This window comes from Sapajus apella, unplaced genomic scaffold (genome assembly GCF_009761245.1).
Source record: "Sapajus apella isolate SASKATOON/1434 unplaced genomic scaffold, GSC_monkey_1.0 scaffold1, whole genome shotgun sequence".
NCBI lineage: Eukaryota > Metazoa > Chordata > Mammalia > Primates > Cebidae > Sapajus > Sapajus apella.
Genome location: NW_022436941.1, coordinates 37,716,388 through 37,725,603, shown reverse-complemented (window position 1 = coordinate 37,725,603; position 9,216 = coordinate 37,716,388). Strand labels below are relative to the sequence as shown.

The 9,216-nt window shown below is 34.6% G+C and overlaps 1 protein-coding gene and 1 long non-coding RNA gene across 12 annotated transcripts in view; both read left to right on the top strand.

The window, feature by feature from the left end:
- PAM (peptidylglycine alpha-amidating monooxygenase) overlaps positions 1 to 9,216 on the top strand; it is a 290,725-nt gene that overhangs the window by 232,546 nt on the left and 48,963 nt on the right. The gene's annotated exons all lie outside the window — the stretch shown is intronic.
- On the top strand, positions 52 to 3,561 carry LOC116549740. The gene is made up of 2 exons (XR_004268035.1): positions 52 to 1,574; positions 2,458 to 3,561. It is a non-coding gene; the product is annotated as an uncharacterized LOC116549740 (long non-coding RNA).

Sequence of the window (9,216 nt, the reverse complement as noted above, 5' to 3'; positions counted from 1 at the left end):
GTCTCGATCTCTTGACCTCGTGATCCACCCGCCTCAGCCTCCCAATCAATTATTCTTAAGATACATTTAGTTGTTTCTTCATTTCTATGAACAACTTATACTTAATTTCAGAGTCTATTCTTATATTTCAGTCATATGCTTACATCTACATTCAAGTCTTGAAGAATTTTCAAGGTGAAATAAACAATTCAGTTGGCTGAATTTTCATCTCTGGATGGGAGGAGACTGGTAAAAAATAAACACGTATACATAGCTGTTACTTTGAGGCAAGCTTAGTGTTTTAGATGCATTGATTCATTAGAGAGGAAGAAAGTGATGCATAGAAACGTTAAGTCACATGCCCAAAATGCCATAGCTCAAAAAACCAAGATGCAAAACCAGGCCGACTTGCTCCCATCTTGCTTCTTAATCACTCTGTTATTCTGCATCTCACACACACACATACACACAAACACCCTGCATATCCAAGTAGGAAGAGGATTTTTTTCCAGTGATCTAATTATCTTATGCTACAATTGTAATAACTATAGTTATCACAGGTGTATTGGTTATGCTTTCTCAGTCAATATTCAGCCAATTTGACTAAGATGAAAATCTCATTTGCAATTAAAGAAACTTTAAAAAGGAAAGGAATTCTGCTAATGCTTTTGAGCCCTTATTTATATAGTAAATCTCTTCCTCACTTCACTCTCATTAAATGAAACATTATAATTAATTCTTGTTTTCTTTCTTACTTTGGTATAAATATTTCTACAATAGTTTTAGTTAATTATAGTTATTGCTGGCACTTCTGATGAATAACGATTCCTGACCAAAATAAGGCATCCTTTTCTGAAAAGATGAAAATTTACAAGTACAGAAAAAGCAAGTGCCATATTTTGTTTTTGTTGAAGTCTTCTAGTTATTTTTTTCAGTCCTATTTCTTAAAATTAAATGTGAAGATCCTTGTTACACTGAAATTAATTCATAGTTCTGGGTTTGAAATTATATTTTTTTCTCAACTTTAGCTCTGTTAGTCTTCATGTAACACAGATAAATGAATGCCCTTTCAAATACTTATTAATAATTTCATAATTTCATGTGAATGCAACAATGATCAGTAATATTAATCTCTCTCTGGGAAAGTATAATTTATTAATCTTTTTCATGATAAATTGATGCAATTTTAATAGCAATATTTAATTTTTTTCTAAAAGTAGTAACTTCTTTTTCTGATTATATGGCAGAATATGTGGCTGTACATTAACCTTTATTTATAATAAGTGTAAGGATTCCTTATAGAATAATATGATTTATTTATCATAAAAAATGTTATATGTCACTGGAAAAATATTTTAAGATTTCATGAGTTCTTTCAACTTCTTAATAATCTTTTAGAAGTAAAAACAAATTTTAACAAAGCTACTAGGATCAAATAGCTAATGTATATTTATCTTATTTTTCTAAAAATGTTGTTTCCAGTAATATATTCTCAACTCCAGAGTTTAAGCAATCAAGCTTGAAATAATTATATCATTTGCTATCTGAATTTAGAGCAACTGACAGAGTTGGGAATGACTTTCCCAAGGTCATGGGTAAGAAATTTGCATTTAGTTTTTAAGCTAAAACTGTTAATCTGCAGCATTAACTAGTCATGTATTTATTCATTTCTTAAATAATAACTAAGAAAAATCTGAACTAGAATTTTTAACTTCTCTATCATCAAAAGTGTTTAAGGTAGAACCCAAATATATTTTATCGTATACTTTATTTAGCAAAGATTTGAAATTGTCCTTAGTTGGGGATTAGAAAATAATTATCCCTGAAATTGAGGCCTAAAGTCTGGCTCAAGGATGAAGTTCCTTTCCTGTCAAATGAGACAGTTATGTGGAATAATTTTCACATCATTCTAGCATTCTCTGATTCTCATGTCGTGATGAGCAGGAATTGGAAGAATGATCAATATTAATTCCGTCTACATACACACTAGTCCTAAATCACTGCCTTTATTCTTGATCTTTTCATCTCATAGGAAATAGCCTTTAACTACCTAATAATTAAAAATATTGTGAAACTGGAAGCAAAAATTTTAATTAATTTAGCTAATCTTCACAGAAAAAAAAATCATGAACTCAGTTTTTCTTTAACTGTCCAGAAATATCTATTTAATAAAGAGACTCAGATCTTGAAAATTTTGAACTCCTGGCTAAGTAATATAAGTGTACAAATATCTGCATTGTCATGAGCTTTGAGATTCCCTTGGAAGCCAGCTAGAAGTTTCAGGAGTGGTGAATGAGTACAGAATTATGACAACTAAATGAGAGTAGAATGGATGAAGTGCATTCTCCTTGAATCTCAGGTTCAAGGAGATTCAAACAACTTTAAAATCATTAACATTTGGGGGGTGGGCGATGACATATCTATCTGTAGATTTATCTAGTCATCTCTAATTCTAATGTATATACTCTGTTTCCAGAGTTCACTTTCAAAAATACAGCATTAATCATGTCACCCCATGTATTAAATTTTTCCATGGGCATACACCATCAGAGGGCCTAAGGACAGTTCCTCTTTGCCCAGCACTGCCCCTGCCAGTGCTTGCCCACGTCATTGAGGCCTGAGGATCAACTCAACCTGCCTGAGTCCAGACACCTTGCCCAGGGATTTGAAGATTCACCCAACCCATCTACCACCACTGGTGTCTATGCACTCCTCCTAGCGGTCTAAGGACATGTCTGTCAAGCTTGCCATCACCACTGCTGCCAGAACCCACCTGCATGAGCCACATGGGGACCTGAGGATGGGTCCTTTCAGCCTACTACCACCACTGCTGATGTCCATGTGTACCGCTTGGGGATCTGAGGATAGGTTCAGTGCTACTACTGCCTTCACTGATGCCATGCATGCCACCCATGGACCCAAGGACCTAACTGCCCACCCAGCCCACCACTGCTACTGCCAGAACCTGAGTAAGCTGCCTGGACGTGCTACCACGATACCTGCATATACCACCCAGGGGCCTAAAGACTGGCATGCTCAGCTCACTGTTGCCACCAGTGGGGCCCAAGGATTAACCTACCTTGTGTCCCTGTCCTCAGCAAAGCCTCACCATAGCCTCTACTAACAACTACAGCTTAAGCTGCTGAGGAACACAAAGACGTCACTGATGCTGATTTTAACCAAACAAATCATACAGAGACTACTGTACCCACCTAGAATCAAAGCCAAAGCTCCTTATTCAACGAACACTCTAGTTTGTCTATAAAGAAAAACATCTTTCCTTATGAAACCAAATCTATAAAATTGGAAGAAGCAAGTGTTTTATCAAAATAGAGATATCATTGTAAGGACAGAAGAAACATGAAAAGGAAACATGACACCTCTAATGGAACACAATAATTCTCCAGCAACATACTCAAGAAAAAGAAATTATGAAATTCCTGAAAAGGAATTCAACATAATGATATTAAAGAAGCTCAGTAAAATACAAGAGAACACAGATAAAAAATACAAAGAATTCAGAAAAACAGTTTACGATCTGAATGAGAAATTTGACAGAGATATTATAAAAAAGAGTCAAACTTTGGAACTGAAGAATTTAATCAAATGAAATAAAAAATACCATTGAGAACTTCAACAATAGACTAGATCAAGCAGAAGGAAGAATTTCTGAATATGAAGACATCTTTTAAAATAACCCAGTGAGGCCAGGCATGTGACTCATACCTGTAATCCCACACTTTGGGAGGCTGAGGCAGGTAATTTGCTTGAGGTCAGGAGTTTGAGACCAGACTGGACAACATGGCAAAACCCTATGTCTACTAAAAATACAAAAAAAAAAAAAAAAAAAAAAAAAGCCAGACGTGTTTACGTGTGCCTATAATTCCAGCTACTTGGTGTGGTGGCTAAGGCATGAAAATCACTTGAACCTGGGGGGCAGAGATTGCAGTGAGCCGAGATAGCACCACTGCACTCCATCCTGGATGACAGTGAGATTCTGTCTCATTTAAAAACAAACTAACAAAAAAACACATGAGATTTTAAAAAGAAAAAAATATTTAAAAATGAAGAAAGTCTACATAATATGATATATAGGACACTGTAAACTGACTAAATATTGAAATTTTGTTGTTCTATAAGGTGTAGAGATGGACAAAGGCATAGAAAACCTGTGTAATGAAATAGCAGCTGAAAGCTTCCTGTTTTGGAAGAGATCCAGATATCCAGATACAGGAATCCCAGTGATCCCTAAATAGCTTCAACCTAAAAGGTCTTTTCCAAGAAACATTATAGTGGAATTTTCAAAAGTCAAAAACAAAGATTAAATTCTAAAAGCATCAAAAGAAAAGCATCAAGTCTATGTAAGGAACCCTCCTTCAGACTAAAGCAACTTTCTAAACTTAAACCTTACAGATCAGGAGACAGTGTAAATTGATATATTCAAAGTGCTAAGAGCAAAAAACAACTCATCCAAGAATGCTATTCCCAGCAAAGTTTTCCCAGACAAGCAAAATTTGTGGGAATTCATTAGCATTGGAACATCCCTACAATAAATGCTTAAGAAAGTCCAGATTTTACCTCTATAAGCAAAAGAACAATATCTACCGTCACAAAAACACATAAAAGTATGAAATTCAGTGGCAGAGCAGATACACAAATGAGAAAGAGAAAGGACTCAAGTGTTGCCACTGCAAAAAAACATCAAACCACAATGACAATAAGAAAGGAAAAAAGGCTATACAAAACAATCAGAAAAGAATTAACAAAATGACAAGAGTAAGTCCTCACATACCAATAATAACCTTGAATGTAAATGGATTAAGTTTCTCACTTAAAATATGCAGACTGCCTTAATGGATAGAAATATATAACCCAACTATTTGCTGCTCATAAAAACTCACTTCACCTGTAAAGAAACAAAAGACTGAAGTGAAGTGATGGTCAAATATATTTCATGCAAATGAAAAACAAAAGCAAGCATGAGTAGTTATGTATCAGGTAAAATGGACTTCAATAACAGTAAAAGCAACAACAACGATGAAGTGATCATATATAATGACAAAGAGATCAATTCAGCAAGAGGATATACCAATTCTAAATATATATGCATGCAACACTGTAGCACAGAGCTATATAAAGGAAATATTTGACCTAAAGGGTGAGATAGGCTCCAACACAGTAATGGTTGGGGACCACAACCGTTGTCAGCATTAGACAGCTCATGTAGACAGAAAATAAACATTGAACTGAAATTATACTTTAGACCAAATTGGCCTAATAGACATTTACAGAACATTTTATCCAACAGCTGTAGAATGTACCTTCTTTTTATCAGCACATGTAACATTCTCCAGGATAGACTGTGTGTTAGGCCATAAAACATGTCTCAAAAAAATTTTAAAAATAGAAATTCTATCAAGTATCTTCTTAGACCACAAAGAAAAAAGCTAGAATTCAATAACAAGAAGAACTTTGGAAGCCATACAAATACATGGAAATTAAGCAACATGCTCATGATCAACTATTGGGTCAATGAAGAAATTAGGAAGGAAATCAAAAAAATTTTGAAACAAATGAAAATGGAAACACAATATGCCAAAACCTATAGAATATAGCAAAAGCAATAGTAAGGAGGAAGTTTATAGCAATAAATGCCTACATCAAAAAGTAGAAGGATGTCAAATAAACAACTTAACAATGCACTTCAAAGAACCAGGAAAGCAAGAAGAAACCAAAACCAAAATTAGTAAAAGGAAAGAATAAAGATCAGATCAGAACTAAATGAAATAGGGACTTAAAAAAAAATACAAAGGCCAATGAAAAAAAAAGTTGGTTTTTTGAAAGATAAACAAGACGAGTAAACTGCCACCTACACTAACCAAGAAAAAAAGAGGGAAGATTCAAATAAAATCAGAAATGAAAAAGGTGACATAGCAACAGATGCCACAGAAATAGAAAGAATCATTCGAGATATAATGGTTTAAACAACTGTATGCTAATAAATTAGAACACCTAGAGGATATGAATAAATTCCTGGATGCATATAACCCACCAAGTTTGAACTAGAAAGAAACAGAAAACCTGAACACACCAACGACAGGTAATGAGATTGAATCAGTAATAATAATAATAAAAAGTCCCATCAAAGAAAAGCCCAGGACCAGATGACTTTACTGCTAAATTGTACCAAAATTATAAAGAACTAATATCAGTTCTTTTCAACCTATTCCAAAATGTGGAAGAAGAGGGAATTCTTCCTAATTTATTCTATGAAACCAGCAGTATCTTGATACCAAAACCAGATAAGGATAAGGTGGAAAAAAGAAAACAGCAGGCCAGTATCTCTGATGAACATAAATGCAAAATCCTCAACACAGTACTATCAAACAAATTTCAGAAACACATCAGAGAGATAATACATAATGATCAAGTGAAATTTATTGTTGGGGTATGAGGATGGTTCAGCAATAAGCATGATACAACACATCAACAGAATGAAGGACAAAAACCATATGATCATATCAATAGATGCAGAAAAAGCGTTTGCTAAAATTCTACTTTTCTGCATGACAAAACCTCTCAATAAATTATGCATAGAAGGAATATATTTCTACGTAACAAAGTCCATATACAGCAAACCCAAAGCTGACATCATACTGAATGGAGAAAAGAGGAAAGCCTTTTCTTTAAGAACGGAAGAAGGCAAGGATGCCCACTTTGACCATTCTTATTTCACAGAGTACTAGAAGTTCTAACCAGAGCAGTCAGGCAAGAAAAGGAACTAAAAGACACCCAAATCAGAAAAGAGGAAGTAAGATTGTTCCCTCTTTGCAGATGGCATGATTTTATATAGAGAAAAACCTTAAGAGTTCACCAAGAAAACTCTTAGAACTTATAAAGAAATTGAGTAAAGCTTCAAGACACAAAGTCAACATATTAAAATCAGTAGCATTTTTATACACCAATAATGAACTAACTGAAAAAGAAATCAAGGAATCAGTCTTATTTACAATAGCTTAAAAAAATACTGATGAATAAATTTAACCAAGATCTGTGCAAGGAAAACTACAAAACATTGATGAAAGAAATTGAAGATAACATCAAAAAAATGGAAAAATATTTCCTGCTCATGGACTGAACAAAATCATATTGTTAAAATGACAATACTATCTGATATGGTTTGGCTGTGTCCCACCCAAATATCGTCTTGAATTGTAGTTCCCACAATTCCCATGTGTCATGGGAGGGACCCAGTGTGAGGTAATTGAATCATGGGGTCAGTTTCCCCCATACTCTTCTCAGGGTAGTGAATAAGTCTCACAAGACCTGATGGTTTTGTAAAGGGAACCCCTTTTGCTTGGCTTGCATTCTCTCATCTGCCACCATGTCAGACATGCCTTTCACCTTCCACCGTGATTGCGAAGGCTCCCCAGCCACGTGGAACTGTAAGTCCATCAAACCTCTTTTTCTTTATAAATTACCCCAGTCTCAGGTGTATTTTTATCAGCAGTGTGAAAACAGACTAATACAATCTACAAATTTAATGTAATCATTATACCAATGACATTTTTCAAAAAGGAAAGGAAGTCAATCAATGGGATAACTGTACCCCCATGTTTACTGCAATACTATTTACAGTAGCCAAGTTATGGTATCAACCTAAGAATACATCAACAGATGAATGGATAAAGAGAAGGCGGTGTATGTATACAATTGAATACTATTTAGCCATAAAAAATAATGGAATTTTGTCACTTGTAGCAAATGGGTGAAACTAGAGGTCATTATGTTAAGTGAAATAAGCCAAACAGAAAGACAAATACCACATTCTTACTCATATGTGGAAGCTTAAAATATTGATCTCATGGAGATAGAAAATAGAATGATAGTTACCAGAGCCTGGGAAAGATCTATGGGAATAGAGAGAAGTTGGTTAATGGGTACAAACATATAGAGAGATGAAATAACTTTTAGTGTTTGATAGGACAGCAGGTTAAATATAGTTAACAACAATATATTGTCTATTTCAAAATAGCTAGAAGAGAAGATATTAAATGTTTCCAACACAAAGGAATGATGTGTTCAAGGTGATGTATATTTTAAATACCCTGATTTGATCATACTTCTATCAAAATATCTCATGTATCCTATAAATATGTATAATTATCTTGTACCAATAAAACATGTTTCTAAACCTTCAGTGGTTCCCAATTGCCTGTAGCAGCAGTTTGCAATTGTTTTCCCTTTTATGACAAGCAAGCGTGATAGATGATAGATACTGTTCGTCTGCTGTTCATCTGAGCAGCTCCATTCACATCCACTGCTATGCTTAAAATTATTTGCAAATTCAGGCATGCCAGCTGTAATTCTGCCTACCTTCTCTCCAAATCAGGAAGGCATACCACAATACACGAGTGACAATGACATTTTCATATGCTCTCAAATATTTCAAAAGCAAATTAATCCTTGACACTGTGCTTTATTGCTGCTAATAAAGCACGTGTAACGTGCCTCGAAATTATCAGTAGAGGTCAAGATACTACAGCTACACACTGTATTGTCATTGTTAAATCCAGACTCTTTTAGGTGGTATCAGTACATTTTCCAGTCTAAACCAGATCTCAGGATCAGCCAATCCAGTCCCCAGCACCCCATTCCACCGGGCGTACACACATATCCTTTCCAGATTATTTTTGAAAATCTTAAAATACATTCTGCAGTTATAAACATCCTCACTTTTATTCTTTTTGACCAAAATATTCTCTGCTTACTCTGCTTACTTCTACACTCGATGAACCCCACCTTACCTTTAAGTGCAATCATAAATGTTTGTTTCCATGGAAACCTTTTAAGTAGGCCTTAATCCTATCCTATTCCAGCCCAAATGTGGGGAAGGATTCTGAGCCCTCTCACGTATTCCTGTACTACTTTGTGTCATAAGTATTGGGTTCCTGGGTTTTTTAAACATTTTATTCTGTCACCTTCCTATCCTATTATAGCCCTATTATATCTTATATTATATCATATTATGTTATATTTACCAAGGCCAAAAACCATGTTTTATTCCTTTGCATTCCCAGATTCTAGCATAGCGTCTTACCTAGAAAGTACGCTTAGGGAATAGTTGTTGAAGATGCTTCAGCAAAAAAAAAAAAGAAAAAAGAAAAAAAAAGAAAGAAAAGAAAGAAAATGCTTCAGCAAAGGTTGTCCTAATCTGGGCATCCTATTAATTGTGCT